This window comes from Eptatretus burgeri, chromosome 11 (assembly GCF_056783735.1).
Source record: "Eptatretus burgeri isolate ZD-2024b chromosome 11, Ebu_testis_v1, whole genome shotgun sequence".
Classification (NCBI taxonomy): Eukaryota; Metazoa; Chordata; class Myxini; order Myxiniformes; family Myxinidae; genus Eptatretus; species Eptatretus burgeri.
In genome coordinates, this window is record NC_140971.1 from 30786608 (window position 1) to 30806227 (window position 19620).

A 19620-nucleotide genomic window follows, 5' to 3' on the forward strand; every position below is an offset into this window, starting at 1 on the left:
TTGGAGATGATTTACTCTGTTTGGAGATGGTTTGCTCTGTTTGGGGATGGTTTGCTCTGTTTGGGGATGATTTGCACTGTTTGGGGATGGTTTGCTCTGTTTGGAGATGGTTTGCTCAATGTGAAGATGATTTACTCTGTTTGGAGATGGTTTGCTCTGTTTGGGGATGGTTTGCTCTGTTTGGGGATGGTTTGCACTATTTAGGGATTGTTTGCTCTCGTTGGGGATGGATTGCTCTGTTTGGGGATCGTTTGCTCTGTTATGGAATTGGTTTGCACTGTTTGAGGATGGTTTGCTCTGTTTGGGATGATTTGCACAGTTTGGGATGATTTGCTCTGTTTGGAGATGATTTGCACTGTTTGGGGATGGTGTACTTTGATTGGAGATGGTTTGCTCTCTTTTGGGATGATTTGCTCCATTTGAAGATGATTTGAACTGTATGGAGATGGTTTGCTCTGTTTTGGGATGATTTGCTCTATTTGAACATGATTTGCACTGATTGGAGACAATTTGCTCTGTTTGGGGATGCTCTGCTCTGTTTGGTGATGGTTTGCTCTGTTTGGGGATGGTTTGCTCTGTTTGGGGATGCTCTTCTCTGTTTGGGGATTGTTTGCTCTGTTTGGGGATGGTTTGCTCTGTTTTGGAATGGTTTGCACTGTTTGGAGATGGTTTGCTCTGTTTGCAGATGGTTTGCTCTGTTTGCAGATGGTTTGTTCTGTTTGGAGATGATTTGCTCTAATTGAAGATGATTTGCACTGATTGGAGATTATTTGCTCTGTTTGGAGATAGCTTGCTCTGTTTTGGGATGATTTGCTCTATTTGAAGATGATTTGCACTGCTTAGAGATGATTTGCTCTGTTTGGAGATGAGTTGCTCTATGTGGAAATGGTTTGCTCTGTTTGGAGATGGTTTGCTCTGTTTGGAGATGGTTTGCTCTATGTGAAGATGATTTACTCTGTTTGGAGATGGTTTGCTCTGTTTGGGGATGGTTTGCTCTGTTCGGGGATGCTCTGCTCTGTTTGGGGATGGTTTGCTCTGTTTGGGGATGGTTTGCTCTTTTTGGGGATGGTTTGCTCTGTTTGGGGATGGTTTGCTCTGTTTGGGGATGGTTTGCTCTGTTTAGGGATGGTTTGCACTGTGTGGAGCTGATTTGCTCTGTTTGGGGATTGTTTGCTCTCTTTAGGGATGGTTTGCACTGTGTGGAGATGGTTTTCTCTGTTTCGGAATGGTTTGCACTGTTTGGAAATTGTTTGCTCTATTTGAAGATGATTTACTCTATTTGAAGATGATTTGCACTGATTGGAGATGGTTTGCTCTGCTTGGAGATGGTTTGCTCTGTTTGGAGATGATTTGCTCTGTTTGGAGATGACTTGCTCTGTTTGGAGATTATTTGCTCTGTTTGGAGATGACTTCCTCTGTTTGGAGATTATTTGCTCTGTTTGGAGATGGTTTGCTCTGTTTGAGGATGATCTGCTCTATTTGAAGCTGATTTGCACTGCATTGGGATGGTTTGCTCTGTTTGGGGATGATGTGCTCTGTTTGGAGATGGTTTGCTCTGTTTGGAGATGGTTTGCTCTGTTTGGAGATGGTTTGCTCTGTTTGGAGACGGTTTGCTCTGTTTGGAGATTGTTTGCTCTGTGTGGTGATGATTTGCAGTGTTTGGTGATGATTTGCTCTGTTTGGAGATAGTTTGCTCTGTTTGGAGATGATTTGCTCTATTTGGAGATAGTTTGCTCTATTTGAAGATGATTTGCTTTGTTTGGAGATGGTTTGCTCTGTTTGGAGATGATTTGCTTTATTTGGGGATGATTTGCACTGTTTGGAGATGATTTGCTTTGTTTGGGGATGATTTGCTCTGTTTGGAGATGGTTTGCTCTATTTGGGGATAGCTTGCTCTGTTTGGGGTTATTTGCTCTGTTTGGAGATGGTTTGCTCTGTTTGGAGATGGTTTGCTCTGTTTGGAGATGGTTTGCTCTGCTTGGAGATGATTTGCTCTGTTTTGAGATGGTTTGCTCTGTTTGGGGATGATTTGCTCAATTTGACGATGATTTGCTCTGTTTTGAGATGATTTTCTTTGTTTGGGGATGATTTGCACTGTTTGGAGATGATTTGCTCTATTTGAAGATGATTTGCTCTGCTTGAAGATGATTTGCTCTGTTTTGAGATGATTTGCTTTGTTTGGAGATGGGTTGCTCTGTTTGGGGATGATTTGCTCTATTTTAAGATGATTTGCTCTGTTTCGAGATTGTTTGCTCTGTTTGGAGATGGTTTGCTCTGCTTGGGGATGGTTTGCTCTGTTTGGAGATGATTTTCTCTGTTTGGGGATGGTTTGCTCTGTTTGGAGATGGTTTGCTCTGTTTGGGGATGATTTGCTCTATTTGAAGATGATTTGCTCTGTTTGGAGATTGTTTGCTCTGCTTGGGGATGGTTTGCTCTGTTTGGAGATGGTTTTCTCTGTTTGCGGATGGTTTGCTCTGTTTGGAGATTGTTTGCTCTGTTTGGAGATGGTTTGCTCTGTTTGGGGATGGTTTGCTCTGTTTGGAGATGGTTTTCTCTGTTTGAGGATGATCTGCTCTATTTGAAGCTGATTTGTACTGCATTGGGATGGTTTGCTCTGTTTGGGGATGATGTGCTCTATTTGAAGATGACTTGCACTGATTGGAGAGTGTTTGCCTGTTTGGAGATGATTTGTACTCTTTGGAGATTGTTTGCCTGTTTGGAGATGGTTTACTCTCTTTGGAGATGGTTTGCTCTGCTTCGGGATGATTTGCTCTATTTGAAGATGATTTGCACTGTTTGGAGATGATTTGCTCTGTTTGGAGATGATTTGCTCTGTTTGGAGATGGTTTGTTCTGTTTGGGGATGATGTGCTCAATTTGAAGATGACTTGCACTGATTGGAGAGTGTTTGCCTGTTTGGAGATGATTTGTACTCTTTGGACATGGTTTGCTCTGGTTGGGGATGATTTGCTCTATTTGGAGATTGTTTGCCTGTTTGGAGATGGTTTGCTCTGTTTGGAGATGGTTTGCTCTGTTTGGGGATGATGTGCTCAATTTGAAGATGACTTGCACTGATTGGAAAGTGTTTGCCTGTTTGGAGATGATTTGTACTCTTTGGACATGGTTTGCTCTGGTTGGGGATGATTTGCTGGATTTGGAGAGTGTTTGCCTGTTTGGAGATGATTTGCTCTGCATCGGGATGATTTGCTCTATTTGAAGATGGTTTGCTCTATTTGGGGATTGCTTGCTCTGTTTGGGGATGCTCTGCTCTGTTTGGGGATGGTTTACTCTGTTTGGGGATGGTGTAGCTACTTTGATTGGAGATGGTTTGCTCTGTTTGGGGATGATTTGCTCTATTTGAAGATTATTTGAACTGTATGGAGATGGTTTGCTCTGTTTTGGGATGATTTGCTCTATTTGAACATGATTTGCACTGATTGGAGACGATTTGCTCTGTTTGGAGATTATTTGAACTGTATGGAGATGGTTTGCTCTGTTTTGGGATGATTTGCTCTATTTGAACATGATTTGCACTGATTGGAGATGAATTGCTCTGTTTGGAGATTGTTTGCTCTGTTTGGGGATGGTTTGCTCTGTTTGGGGATGCTCTGCTCTGTTTGGGGATGGTTTACTCTGTTTTGGAATGGTTTGCACTGTTTGGAGATGGTTTGCTCTGTTTGCAGATGGTTTCCTCTGTTTGCAGATGGTTTGTTCTGTTTGGAGATGATTTGCTCTAATTGAAGATGATTTGCAATGATTGGAGATGATTTGCTCTGTTTGGAGATGAGTTGCTCTATGTGGAGATCGTTTGCTCTGTTTGGAGATGGTTTGCTCTGTTTGGAGATGGTTTTCTCTCTGTGAGGACGATTTACTCTGTTTGGAGATGGTTTGCTCTGTTCGGGGATGTTCTGCTCTGTTTGGGGATGGTTTGCTCTGTTTGGGGATGGTTTGCTCTGTTTGTGGATGGTTTGCTCTGTTTGGGGATGGTTTGCTCTGTTTAGGGAAGGTTTGCACTGTGTGGAGCTGATTTGCTCTGTTTGGGGATTGTTTGCTCTCTTTGGGGATTATTTGCTCTGTTTGGGGATTGTTTGCTCTCTTCAGGGATGGTTTGCACTGTGTGGAGCTGATTTGCTCTGTTTGGGGATTGTTTGCTCTGCTTGGAGATGGTTTGCTCTGTTTGGAGATGATTTGCTCTGCTTGGAGATGGTTTGCTCTGTTTGGAGATGATTTGCTCTGTTTGGAGATGATTTGCTCTGTTTGGAGATTATTTACTCTGTTTGGAGATGGTTTGCTCTGTTTGAGGATGATCTGCTCTATTTGAAGCTGATTTGCACTGATTGGAAAGTGTTTGCCTGTTTGGAGATGATTTGTACTCTTTGGACATGGTTTGCTCTGGTTGGGGATGATTTGCTGGATTTGGAGAGTGTTTGCCTGTTTGGAGATGATTTGCTCTGCATCGGGATGATTTGCTCTATTTGAAGATGGTTTGCTCTATTTGGGGATTGCTTGCTCTGTTTGGGATTGTTTGCTCTGTTTGGAGATGGTTTGCTCTGTTTGGAGATGGTTTGCTCTATTTGGGGATTATTTACTCTGTTTGGAGATGGTTTGCTCTGTTTGAGGATGATCTGCTCTATTTGAAGCTGATTTGCACTGATTGGAAAGTGTTTGCCTGTTTGGAGATGATTTGTACTCTTTGGACATGGTTTGCTCTGGTTGGGGATGATTTGCTGGATTTGGAGAGTGTTTGCCTGTTTGGAGATGATTTGGTCTGCATCGGGATGATTTGCTCTATTTGAAGATGGTTTGCTCTATTTGGGGATTGCTTGCTCTGTTTGGGATTGTTTGCTCTGTTTGGAGATGGTTTGCTCTGTTTGGAGATGGTTTGCTCTATTTGGGGATTATTTACTCTGTTTGGAGATGGTTTGCTCTGTTTGAGGATGATCTGCTCTATTTGAAGCTGATTTGCACTGATTGGAAAGTGTTTGCCTGTTTGGAGATGATTTGTACTCTTTGGACATGGTTTGCTCTGGTTGGGGATGATTTGCTGGATTTGGAGAGTGTTTGCCTGTTTGGAGATGATTTGCTCTCCATCGGGATGATTTGCTCTATTTGAAGATGGTTTGCTCTATTTGGGGATTGCTTGCTCTGTTTGGGATTGTTTGCTCTGTTTGGAGATGGTTTGCTCTGTTTGGAGATGGTTTGCTCTGTTTGGAAATGGTTTGCTCTGTTTGGAGATTGTTTGCTCTGTTTGGGGATGATTTGCTCTGTTTGGGGATGGTTAACTCTGTTTGGAAATGGTTTTCTCAGTTTGGGGATGATTTGCACTGAATGGGGATGATTTGCATTGAATGGGGATGATTTGCTCTGTTTGGGGATGTTTTGCTCTGTTTGGGGATGTTTTGCACTGATTGGAAATGATTTGCACTGAATGGGGATGGTTTGCTTTATTTGGTGATGATTTGCTCTATTTGGAGATGGTTTGCTCTGTTTCGAGATTGTTTGCTCTGTGTGGGGATGACTTGCAGTGTTTGGAGATGGTCTGCTCTGTTTGGGGATGGTTTACTCTGTTTGGAAATGGTTTTCTCAGTTTGGGGATGGTTTGCTCTGTTTGCAGATGGTTTGCACTGAATGGGGATTGTTTACTCTGTGTGGAGATGATTTGCTCTGTTTGGGGATGCTTTGCTCTATCTGGGATGATTTGCTCTGTTTGGAGATGGCTTGCTCTATTTGGGATGATTTGCTCTGTTTGGGGATGCTTTGCTCTATTTGGGATGATTTGCACTGTTTAGAGATGGCTTGCACTGTTTCGGGATGGCTTGCTCTGTTTGGGGATGGCTTGCTCTGTTTTGGGATGGTTTGCACTGTTTGGGATGATTTGCACTAAATGGGGATGGTTTGCTCTGTTTGAGGATGGTGTACTTTCATTGGAGATGGTTTGCACTATTTGGGGATTGTTTGCTCTCTTTGGGGATGGATTGCTCTGTTTGGGATGATTTGCTCTGTTTGGGGATGGTGTACTTTGATTGGAGATGGTTTGCACTATTTTGGGATTGTTTGCTTTCTTTGGGGATGGATTGCTCTGTTTGGGATGATTTGCTCTGGTTGGGATGATTTGCACTCTTTGGAGATGATTTTCACTGTTTGGAAATGGTTTGCTCTGTTTGGGGATTGTTTGCTCTGTTTGGGGATGGTTTGGTCTGTTTAGGGATGGTTTGCTCTGTTTGGGGATGGTTTGCTCTGTTTGCGGATGGTTTGCTGTGTTTCGGGATGGTTTGCACTGTGTGGAGATGGTTTGCTCTGTTTCGGAATGATTTGCACTGTTTGGAAATTGTTTGCTCCATTTGAAGATGAATTGCTCTGTTTGGAGATGATTTACTCTGTTTGGAGATGGTTTGCTCTGTTTGGGGATGGTTTGCTCTGTTTGGGGATGGTTTGCACTGTTTGGGGATGGTTTGCTCTGTTTGGAGATGGTTTGCTCAATGTGAAGATGATTTACTCTGTTTGGAGATGGTTTGCTCTGTTTGGGGATGGTTTGCTCTGTTTGGGGATGGTTTGCACTATTTAGGGATTGTTTGCTCTCGTTGGGGATGGATTGCTCTGTTTGGGGATGGTTTGCTCTGTTATGGAATTGGTTTGCACTGTTTGAGGATGGTTTGCTCTGTTTGGGATGATTTGCACAGTTTGGGATGATTTGCTCTGTTTGGAGATGATTTGCACTGTTTGGGGATGGTGTACTTTGATTGGAGATGGTTTGCTCTGTTTTGGGATGATTTGCTCTATTTGAAGATGATTTGAACTGTATGGAGATGGTTTGCTCTGTTTTGGGATGATTTGCTCTATTTGAACATGATTTGCACTGATTGGAGACAATTTGCTCTGTTTGGGGATGCTCTGCTCTGTTTGGTGATGGTTTGCTCTGTTTGGGGATGGTTTGCTCTGTTTGGGGATGCTCTTCTCTGTTTGGGGATTGTTTTCTCTGTTTGGGGATGGTTTGCTCTGTTTTGGAATGGTTTGCACTGTTTGGAGATGGTTTGCTCTGTTTGCAGATGGTTTGCTCTGTTTGCAGATGGTTTGTTCTGTTTGGAGATGATTTGCTCTAATTGAAGATGATTTGCACTGATTGGAGATTATTTGCTCTGTTTGGAGATAGCTTGCTCTGTTTTGGGATGATTTGCTCTATTTGAAGATGATTTGCACTGCTTAGAGATGATTTGCTCTGTTTGGAGATGAGTTGCTCTATGTGGAAATGGTTTGCTCTGTTTGGAGATGGTTTGCTCTGTTTGGAGATGGTTTGCTCTGTTTGGAGATGGTTTGCTCTATGTGAAGATGATTTACTCTGTTTGGAGATGGTTTGCTCTGTTTGGGGATGGTTTGCACTCTTTGGAGATGATTTTCACTGTTTGGAAATGGTTTGCTCTGTTTGGGGATTGTTTGCTGTGTTTGGGGATGGTTTGCTCTGTTTAGGGATGGTTTGCTCTGTTTGGGGATGGTTTGCTCTGTTTGCGGATGGTTTGCTCTGTTTCGGAATGGTTTGCACTGTGTGGAGATGGTTTGCTCTGTTTCGTAATGATTTGCACTGTTTGGAAATTGTTTGCTCCATTTGAAGATGACTTGCTCTGTTTGGAGATGATTTACTCTGTTTGGGGATGGTTTGCTCTGTTTGGGGATGGTTTGCTCTGTTTGGGGATGGTTTGCACTGTTTGGGGATGGTTTGCTCTGTTTGGAGATGGTTTGCTTAATGTGAAGATGATTTACTCTGTTTGGAGATGGTTTGCTCTGTTTGGGGATGGTTTGCTCTGTTTGGGGATGGTTTGCTCTGTTTGGGATGATTTGCACAGTTTGGGATGATTTGCTCTGTTTGGAGATGATTTGCACTGTTTGGGGATGGTGTACTTTGATTGGAGATGGTTTGCTCTCTTTTGGGATGATTTGCTCTATTTGAAGATGATTTGAACTGTATGGAGATGGTTTGCTCTGTTTTGGGATGATTTGCTCTATTTGAACATGATTTGCACTGATGGGAGACAATTTGCTCTGTTTGGGGATGCTCTGCTCTGTTTGGGGATGGTTTGCTCTGTTTGGGGATGGTTTGCTCTGTTTGGGGATGCTCTTCTCTGTTTTGGGATTGTTTGCTCTGTTTGGGGATGGTTTGCTCTGTTTTGGAATGGTTTGCACTGTTTGGAGATGGTTTGCTCTGTTTGCAGATGGTTTGCTCTGTTTGCAGATGGTTTGTTCTGTTTGGAGATGATTTGCTCAAATTGAAGATGATTTGCACTGATTGGAGATTATTTGCTCTGTTTGGAGATAGCTTGCTCTGTTTTGGGATGATTTGCTCTATTTGAAGATGATTTCCACTGCTTGGAGATGATTTGCTCTGTTTGGAGATGAGTTGCTCTATGTGGAAATGGTTTGCTCTGTTTGGAGATGGTTTGCTCTGTTTGGAGATGGTTTGCTCTATGTGAAGATGATTTACTCTGTTTGGAGATGGTTTGCTCTGTTTGGGGATGGTTTGCTCTGTTCGGGGATGCTCTGCTCTGTTTGGGGATGGTTTGCTCTGTTTGGGGATGGTTTGCTCTTTTTGGGGATGGTTTGCTCTGTTTGGGGATGGTTTGCTCTGTTTGGGGATGGTTTGCTCTGTTTAGGGATGGTTTGCACTGTGTGGAGCTGATTTGCTCTGTTTGGGGATTGTTTGCTCTCTTTAGGGATGGTTTGCACTGTGTGGAGATGGTTTGCTCTGTTTCGGAATGGTTTGCACTGTTTGGAAATTGTTTGCTCTATTTGAAGATGACTTGATCTGTTTGGAGATGATTTGCTCTATGTGAAGATGATTTACTCTATTTGAAGATGATTTGCACTGATTGGAGATGGTTTGCTCTGCTTGGAGATGGTTTGCTCTGTTTGGAGATGATTTGCTCTGTTTGGAGATGACTTGCTCTGTTTGGAGATTATTTGCTCTGTTTGGAGATGACTTCCTCTGTTTGGAGATTATTTGCTCTGTTTGGAGATGGTTTGCTCTGTTTGGGGATGGTTTGCTCTGTTTGGGGATGCTATGCTCTGTTTGGGGATGGTTTGCTCTGTTTGGGGATGCTCTGCTCTGTTTGGGGATTTTTTGCTCTGTTTGGGGATGGTTTGCTCTGTTTTGGAATGGTTTGCACTGTTTGGAGATGGTTTGCTCTGTTTGCAGATGGTTTGCTCTGTTTGCAGATGGTTTGTTCTGTTTGGAGATGATTTTCTCTAATTGAAGATGATTTGCACTGATTGGAGATTATTTGCTCTGTTTGGAGATGGCTTGCTCTGTTTTGGGATGATTTGCTCTATTTGAAGATGATTTGCACTGATTAGAGATGATTTGCTCTGTTTGGAGATGAGTTGCTCTATGTGGAGATGGTTTGCTCTGTTTGGAGATGGTTTGCTCTGTTTGGAGATGGTTTGCACTGTTTGGAGATGGTTTGCACTGTTTGGAGGTGGTTTGCTCTGTTTGGGATGATTTGCTCTGTTTGGGATGATTTGCACTGTTTGGAGATGTTTTGCACTGTGTTGGGATGGATTGCTCTGTTTGGGATGGATTTCTCTGTTTGGGATGATTTGCACTGTTTGGGATTATTTGCTCTGTTTGGGATGATTTGCACTGTTTGGGATGATTTGCACTGTTTGGAGATGTTTTGCTCTGTTTGGGATGATTTGCACTGTTTGGGATTATTTGCTCTGTTTGGGATGATTTGCACTGAATGGGGATGGTTTGCTCTGTTTGGGGATGGTGTACTTTCATTGGAGATGGTTTGCACTTTTTGGGGATTGTTTGCTCTCTTTGGGGATGGATTGCTCTGTTTGGGATGATTTGCTCTGTTTGGGGATGGTGTACTTTGATTGGAGATGGTTTGCACTATTTTGGGATTGTTTGCTTTCTTTGGGGATGGATTGCTCTGTTTGGGATGATTTGCTCTGTTTGGGATGATTTGCACTCTTTGGAGATGATTTTCACTGTTTGGAAATGGTTTGCTCTATTTGGGGATTGTTTGCTCTGTTTGGGGATGGTTTGCTCTGTTTAGGGATGGTTTGCTCTGTTTGGGGATGGTTTGCTCTGTTTGGGGTTATTTGCTCTGTTTCGGGATGGTTTGCACTGTGTGGAGATGGTTTGCTCTGTTTTGGAATGATTTGCAGTGTTTGGAAATTGTTTGCTCCATTTGAAGATGACTTGCTCTGTTTGGAGATGATTTACTCTGTTTGGAGATGGTTTTCTCAATGTGAAGATGATTTACTCTGTTTGGAGATGGTTTGCTCTGTTTGGGGATGGTTTGCTCTGTTTGGGGATGGTTTGCACTGTTTGGGGATGGTTTACTCTGTTTGGGATGATTTGCACAGTTTGGGATGATTTGCTCTGTTTGGAGATGATTTGCACTGTTTGGGGATGGTGTACTTTGATTGGAGATGGTTTGCTCTGTTTGGGGATGATTTGCTCTATTTGAAGATGATTTGAACTGTATGGAGATGGTTTGCTCTGTTTTGGGATGATTTGCTCTATTTGAACATGATTTGCACTGATTGGAGACAATTTGCTCTGTTTGGGGATGCTCTGCTCTGTTTGGGGATGGTTTGCTCTGTTTGGGGATGGTTTGCTCTGTTTGGGGATGCTCTTCTCTGTTTGGGGATTGTTTGCTCTGTTTGGGGATGGTTTGCTCTGTTTTGGAATGGTTTGCACTGTTTGGAGATGGTTTGCTCTGTTTGCAGATGGTTTGCTCTGTTTGCAGATGGTTTGTTCTGTTTGGAGATGATTTGCTCTAATTGAAGATGATTTGCACTGATTGGAGATTATTTGCTCTGTTTGGAGATAGCTTGCTCTGTTTTGGGATGATTTGCTCTGTTTGAAGATGATTTGCACTGCTTAGAGATTATTTGCTCTGTTTGGAGATGAGTTGCTCTATGTGGAAATGGTTTGCTCTGTTTGGAGATGGTTTGCTCTGTTTGGAGATGGTTTGCTCTATGTGAAGATGATTTACTCTGTTTGGAGATGGTTTGCTCTGTTTGGGGATGGTTTGCTCTGTTCGGGGATGCTCTGCTCTGTTTGGAGATGGTTTGCTCTGTTTGGGGATGATTTGCTCTTTTTGGGGATGGTTTGCTCTGTTTGGGGATGGTTTGCTCTGTTTGGGGATGGTTTGCTCTGTTTAGGGATGGTTTGCACTGTGTGGAGCTGATTTGCTCTGTTTGGGGATTGTTTGCTCTCTTTAGGGATGGTTTGCACTGTGTGGAGATGGTTTGCTCTGTTTCGGAATGGTTTGCACTGTTTGGAAATTGTTTGCTCTATTTGAAGATGACTTGATCTGTTTGGAGATGATTTGCTCTATGTGAAGATGATTTACTCTATTTGAAGATGATTTGCACTGATTGGAGATGGTTTGCTCTGCTTGGAGATGGTTTGCTCTGTTTGGAGATTATTTGCTCTGTTTGGAGATGGTTTGCTCTGTTTGAGGATGATCTGCTCTATTTGAAGCTGATTTGCACTGCATTGGGATGGTTTGCTCTGTTTGGGGATGATGTGCTCTGTTTGGAGATGGTTTGCTCTGTTTGGAGATGGTTTGCTCTGTTTGGAGACGGTTTGCTCTGTTTGGAGATTGTTTGCTGTGTGTGGTGATGATTTGCAGTGTTTGGTGATGATTTGCTCTGTTTGGAGATAGTTTGCTCTGTTTGGAGATGATTTGCTCTATTTGGAGATAGTTTGCTCTATTTGAAGATGATTTGCTTTGTTTGGAGATGGTTTGCTCTGTTTGGAGATGATTTGCTTTATTTGGGGATGATTTGCACTGTTTGGAGATGATTTGCTTTGTTTGGGGATGATTTGCTCTGTTTGGAGATGCTTTGCTCTATTTGGGGATAGCTTGCTCTGTTTGGGGTTATTTGCTCTGTTTGGAGATGGTTTGCTCTGTTTGGAGATGGTTTGCTCTGTTTGGAGATGGTTTGCTCTGCTTGGAGATGATTTGCTCTGTTTTGAGATGGTTTGCTCTGTTTGGGGATGATTTGCTCAATTTGAAGATGATTTGCTCTGTTTTGAGATGATTTTCTTTGTTTGGGGATGATTTGCACTGTTTGGAGATGCTTTGCTCTATTTGAAGATGATTTGCTCTGTTTGAAGATGATTTGCTCTGTTTTGAGATGATTTGCTTTGTTTGGAGATGGGTTGCTCTGTTTGGGGATGATTTGCTCTATTTTAAGATGATTTGCTCTGTTTGGAGATTGTTTGCTCTGCTTGGAGATGGTTTGCTCTGCTTGGGGATGGTTTGCTCTGTTTGGAGATTATTTTCTCTGTTTGGGGATGGTTTGCTCTGTTTGGAGATGGTTTGCTCTGTTTTGGGATGATTTGCTCTATTTGAAGATGATTTGCTCTGTTTGGAGATCGTTTGCTCTGCTTGGGGATGGTTTGCTCTGTTTGGAGATGGTTTTCTCTGTTTGTGGATGGTTTGCTCTGTTTGGAGATTGTTTGCTCTGTTTGGAGATGGTTTGCTCTGTTTGGGGATGGTTTGCTCTGTTTGGAGATGGTTTTCTCTGTTTGAGGATGATCTGCTCTATTTGAAGCTGATTTGTACTGCATTGGGATGGTTTGCTCTGTTTGGGGATGATGTGCTCTATTTGAAGATGACTTGCACTGATTGGAGAGTGTTTGCCTGTTTGGAGATGATTTGTACTCTTTGGAGATTGTTTGCCTGTTTGGAGATGGTTTACTCTCTTTGGAGATGGTTTGCTCTGCTTCGGGATGATTTGCTCTATTTGAAGATGATTTGCACTGTTTGGAGATGATTTTCTCTGTTTGGAGATGATTTGCTCTGTTTGGAGATGGTTTGTTCTGTTTGGAGATGATGTGCTCAATTTGAAGATGACTTGCACTGATTGGAGAGTTTTTGCCTCTTTGGAGATGATTTGTACTCTTTGGACATGGTTTGCTCTGGTTGGGGATGATTTGCTCTATTTGGAGATTGTGTGCCTGTTTGGAGATGGTTTGCTCTGTTTGGAGATGGTTTGCTCTGTTTGGGGATGATGTGCTCTATTTGAAGATGATTTGCACTGTTTGGAGATGATTTGCTCTGTTTGGAGATGATTTGCTCTGTTTGGAGATGGTTTGCTCTGTTTGGGGATGATGTGCTCAATTTGAAGATGACTTGCACTGATTGAAGAGTGTTTGCCTGTTTGGAGATGATTTGTACTCTTTGGACATGGTTTGCTCTGGTTGGGGATGATTTGCTCTATTTGGAGAGTGTTTGCCTGTTTGGAGATGGTTTGCTCTGTTTGGAGATGATTTGCTGTGTTTGGAGATGGTTTGCTCTGTTTGGAGATGATTTGCTTTGTTTGGGGAAGATTTGCACTGTTTGGAGATGGTTTCCTCTATTTGGAGATTGTTTGCTCTGTTTGGAGATGGTTTGCTCTGTTTGGGGATGATGTGCTCTATTTGAAGATGATTTGCACTGTTTGGAGATGATTTGCTCTGTTTGGGATTATTTGCTCTGTTTGGAGATGGTTTGCTCTGTTTGGAGATGGCTTGCTCTGTTTGGAGATGGTTTGCTCTGTTTGGAGATGATTTGCTCTATTTGAAGATGATTTGCTCTGTTTGGAGATTGTTTGCTCTGTTTGGAGATGGTTTGCTGTGCTTGGGGATGGTTTGCTCTGTTTGGAGATGGTTTTCTCTGTTTGGGGATGGTTTGCTCTGTTTGGAGATGGTTTGCTCTGTTTGGGGATGATTTGCTCTATTTGAAGATGATTTGCTCTGTTTGGGGATCATTTGCTCTATTTGAAGATGATTTGCTCTGTTTGAAGATGATTTGCTTTGTTTGGAGATGGTTTTCTCTGTTTGGGGATGGTTTGCTCTGTTTGGGGATGATTTGCTCTGCTTGGAGATGGTTTTCTCTGTTTGGAGATGGTTTTCTCTGTTTGGGGATGGTTTGCTCTGCTTGGGGATGTTTTGCACTTTGTCTGCAGGATTTGGTTTGCTCTGACAGTGCTGTGTTAACTCTTGCCGATAGCATTCCTAAGTTGATGTCTTATTTATAGTTTGAGGGTTGGGGGGCAAGGGGGGTGGGGGGGTGGGGTGAGGGATGTGGTTGTCTGATCCTTATTGTTGACGTTTCCATTCTAATAGCATGAAATAGGCAGTGGTATTTTTCAATGATTTCATTGCAGGCCTCAGACACAGCATTGACTGACAATATCCTGCTTTATATACCCCTGCATTACTGGCAAAAAATGCTTCGGTAGGGGGGTAGTCAAGCCCAAGGGGGTTGTACGGCTGAATGGGATGAACCCTGCTGAAGTCACAGAACAGATGGGGAGCTTTTCCACACCCACTGACACAAAAGGTCAGTAAAAAGCCTAGGTTCTTGACTTTGCTGTCCAGACCTGTGCTCCCAATGTGTGGCGTCAATATAATTAAATTAGACAGAAAATGTAAAATCTGACTCAAATGTGACACATATTTGAACTGAAGTATTCAGGACTTTGTTCACCTTTAAAGAAACAGATGATGAAACTATTATCATATGACACGTTAGGTGTCAGCACATAATGCACATATTTTATACAATTCATGAATATTAGTTGAGTGTTAATATTTATTTTATGAAATTTTATCAAATTTACCCGTTTGTTCACTGACTGATTTAAACAAAAGACAACGTGTTGTTCTTCGTCAAGATTCTTCTCTGTTCACTCTATAATTTGCCCCAAGGTCATCTTCCATCTGCTTGGAAGTCAGCTCGCATCACATCCATCAACCATCCTTGCTGCTTATATATGGTTTGAGCAAAAATAACTTCCACTTCGCTGCGAAGCTCAGTGTTTGATTGTTTGGTTTGAAGCTTAAAAATCTTTGGCTCAAAAAAAAAAAAATCGAAATTTTGAAAATGTTTCAAAATTTCGATTTATTTTCACTCAGATTTCAACATCACCAAATGCATATTATCAAGTTGTTTAAACTTTCTTTATATGAGAAGATGATTTGTTTACACGAGATACTACCAGGTGGCACAATAGGATATATAATACATTTATATCGAGATAATTAGGATATTCCCCCTTTCTGAACCCCCTCCCCTAGATATGCTACCCTGACAGCAACCAAAATTGTGGTACCTTTTGGTAACCTTCAAAATTTGGTTGTATTTTATTCAGCAGTTTTTTTTTAGTTTTGAAGCAGATATAAATAAATAAACAAACAAGCAAGTGAATAGAGCTTCATATATTTGAATGCATGCTTTTTATTTATGAAAGGTTAATGTTGGTAATAAAGGTCTTCAGCAGAATTGGGGATGACAAGAGATGGTGGTGCATTGTTTGTTGAAGCACGTCTGGAAGGTAGTTTCATCGATGGGAGAATTGAGGACTAAATGATGTGAAGTTTGCAGTCAGTCTAGATTTTGGAAGCGTAACTAGGAGGAGGTTATTCAAGGAACACACATCTTGGAGTACATAGGGAGGGTTAAAGGACTGAGCGAGCAAGGGGAGCAATATTGGAGGAGGGGTGGTTAAAAAACGAAAAGAGAAGAGGTAAAAAATACAAAGTTCATTAGTCGGTTTGATTCCTGACCCAACTATAAACTACTGGATTTGCATTTCACAGTAAAGAGTACCATCATCCTTTGGATGGGTGTTAAGAAAGGTGTTCCAGTTGCAATCATTAACTGATGGACGTCAAGGATCCTACAGCATCTTGTACAGATTTTAAATTCCTTCACCCTCAATCATACATCAGACCTGGCCAACCAATTTATGAAAGATTTGAGCCAGAAGCTTTTCCTGGCCAGCCATACAAAAAGGTGGGAATATTTAAGTCTCCTAAAGTAGTAATTGTAGATGTAGCTTTGTCCACGGTAAGTAGGTCGACACAGTCAACACACACACACAAACACACACTTTCAGTGCAGGTGCAGCACAAAGCAGGGTGAAACAATGGGTTCACTGTCCGTCTGTCTACAAATGTCAGTCTCTGATCGAGGAACGACTTAATTTCCATTGAACACTGCAGAACACGAATCGGAACACGAACCTGCAGTTTATCAGTACTTTGGCTCTGAATTTGGAAAATGATATGGAATGTCGTCCTGATCAGTGATCACGCATGTGCAGAGAGGAGCAATGGGACTGTTTTCATCTGTCTGCCTGTCTGACAGTCAAGCAAAATTTTAAATCATTCCAAACAGGAAAGTTAGTTTTTTAGTGATGTCATAAAGGACTCAAAAAACAGACACTAATAACTAATTTAATGTGTTAAAGAAGGTGGTGTTGAAGATGGTGCATCAACGGTGGCAAACTTCTGAAAAACATGTTTTGTTTTGTTTTGTTATCAACAGGCTTTAGAATTGTTATTTTATTTAAATTGAATTTTATACTTGAACACAAGAACACAAATCACCCTGTTTCTACTTCCAAAAACCTTCAGTTTAGTGCAGTACTTGGACTACGTATTCCCATTTTATGCCATCGATCTTGGCCAATCAAATTTGATATTCATACTCCCACCATTGGGAATCGAGATTGAGACTAAATCGTGGTAAACGTGTTCGGTAATTTTAAACAAAGGAAGAGTTTAAAAGACTCTTCCCATGTCCTTTTCACCAACACTGTGTGGGGTTAGGTATTCTATGAACTCTACTTGCCTTCACCATCCGCGATGGATGGAAGTTTTATGTTCAACCCTGTCTGTCTGTTTGTGTGCAGGATATCTCAAAAGGTTATGGATGGATTCGGACGAAAGTTCATGGACAGCTTGGGTGTGTAGCATGGGCAAATCGATGAGAGCATTAGACTGTGGTGAAGATCCGAGTCCGGATCCAAACATGAGAATGAAAAAAAAAAATTGAGTGATTCTTCGCCATTGAGAGACGGGGCCAAAAACGATACATAACATGATATTTATAAAAGTTGTGGATGAGTTATAACAAAACTAGTTGGATGAATTGGTAAGGTGATGAGAACAAACCTGGCAGAGGTATGTGCTCCATACAGCACTGCTCTAGTTAGTAGATGTAAATATTGCTAATCATGATGAACAATCATTACAATCAAAACTGTGTTACAGTATTGTTAATGACAAACTATGCATGTGTATCATTGTTCTTTCAGCACTACTCAGCCTGATTTGTACCTCTACATCGAGCGAGGTTTAAAAAACACCTGGAGGAAACTCTAGTGCGCACGCTCGGCTGCTGGGAAAGGCCGAGACGTTGCATTCTCACGTGCATGTCAGAGGGACTGGATATCTGGTGTACAGACGGACGAGGGTCAATGAGAGATCACCTTGATCTCGGTTTGAACCAGGGTTTTGAGGATAGCCGACAGCACTGAAAGGACAGCTGTCACGACGTGTCTTTCTTGGTTGACCTGTTCATAATCGAGGGTGAAGCCATATAATTCTGAACATGGCATTGGATACATTACACAATTTGTTGATTTTAATGATAAATGGATTTCTGTTTGTTTGTTTGTTTTGTTTCGTGTAATTCCTTGCATAGATTCATGAAATGCAAGAACATGTCGTAGAAACAGAATGATATTTGATCATGCACCAACCATTTTCTTTTGAACAAATTTGTAAAACTTATACTCAAAATCATTTGGATGTCGTTGAATTTCAAAGGCTATATACTTGGAGAGAGGTTGTTTGGACATTTTGATGCAACTACACATCCCCATAGGTTTCGTATGTAACATATCTATATTGTACTGTAAGACGTTTGTCCTAAACCCTCTGATGTGGTGTAATAATGTAATTCAGTAATTCAATGTGAATTGGACAATAGGTGTGAGAGGGTGGTGCAGAGGTATAGCGCATTTACCTTTCACTTGTCTAATCTGGGTTTGATTCCCAATGTAACTAGAAACTATCATGCTGGTCCCTTTCGGGGCAGGGCATCTCATCACATAATGTTGTCTCCTGGGTCGATGTTAAGCTGGGTGTCTCATACGCTAGTACTGTATTAATTTAATGGGTGTTAAAGATCACATGGTGTCTTTCATCAAAGAGAAGGTGAGTTATCACTGGCACCTTGAAAAAATTACAAATTCCTGCCCAAATCAGCTTGAGTTGAACAACAGGCCTGAGAAAACTTGGGCCAAACCATCCCCCATTCCTGATCCCACAATTAGGTCGGACTAATTGTGGCCAACACCAGACTCAGTGGCATAATTGTTCTCACAGTGGCAGAATGTCCTCTCTGAGTTTGTGAGGTCGGTGTTTGAAACACTCGCTGAGTACCAAAAACCTTATTTTAAAAAATAGTATGTGCAGCTTCCTTGCATGATGCTCAACATTTAAGAAGACAGAGTGTGGACAAACAACGTTGGGAAGGCAATGGCAAACCACCCAGTATATCCCTCGCCAATAAACTGCTTCAGTATCACCAACAAGAGTATGTCACATCAGGACCAGAGATGATTGTGGCCATTAAAGTAGCAGCAGTAGTAGTAGTAGTAGTAGTAGTAGTAGTAGTAGTAGTAGTAGTAGTAGTAGTAGTAGTAGTAGTAGTAGTAGTAGTAGTAGTAGTAGTAGTAGTAGTAGACCGAAACAAATAAAAATGGAAGATTGCGAGAGGAGGACAGTGGGGATTGGGACAGAGAAATGTGGGGAGGGAGAGGAGAGAGAGAGAGAGAGAGACAGAGAGACAGAGAGACAGAGAGACAGAGAGACAGAGAGACAGAGACTAAACAATTGTAAAACCAGTTGCTTGGTGAAGGCAGTTACAACAAATTTGAAGTGATTGCACTGTCTCTTACAATTGCAAACTTAATATGGATTCAATGAATATTGGTCTTTTCAACAATTGGTGTGTGACCTCAAAAGGGAATAAAGCACAGCTGGGACATTGGAAAGGAGCAGACCACTGGGAGAAACAAAGTGACATCTTAACAGACAGCTTGGCCATGGTTGCCTGTCAGTTCTGAGTCAAATGCCATCGCCGTGAACCTGGAACTCCCAGCTGAGAAGGCGCAAGATTCAGAAACAGCAATCTGCCATTTGCCTTTTAAACCCTGAAATGTCAGTGCAATTTACTCATTGAGTGGACAGTGGCAGCCACATGAGAGGAGACTGAACCAGCCCAGAATGTGTGGTTCATAATGGAGGGCCTTTGTACATCGGTTTGACTGCTGGAAAGTGGTTTGTGGAAAGGGAGTTAAACAGAACAACATCCCTGTAATGTAGCTAATACAGAACTCTTTGTTCTTTCTTCCTCTCCTTTTTTTTTAAATTTCTATTCAATCATTCATTCAAGCCAACTTATGTGCAAATCTACTTTACTTTATAGAGGAATACTGAAATATAAATACAAATGACTTTGTCAAGGCTAGTGTTTTTTTTTTTCTGCGTTGGCAGACAGTTTGAATGATTGTTTTGTTTTAGTCCCCACTGGTTTCACCGGAGGGGACTATAGGTTTGCTCTCCGTCTGTCTGTCCATTCGTCTGTGCATCCGTCCCACCTGTGGTTTTTCAGACTCTTTTCCCATACCCCTTTAACATATTCAACTGAAACTTGGTACGTGGCTTTATTATGATAAGTAACAGAACAAGTTCGAGTTTCAGGGAGTTTCGTCAATTTTTCACAGAGTTATGCCCTTTTTGGACTTAGAAAATATCACATCGGGTAGG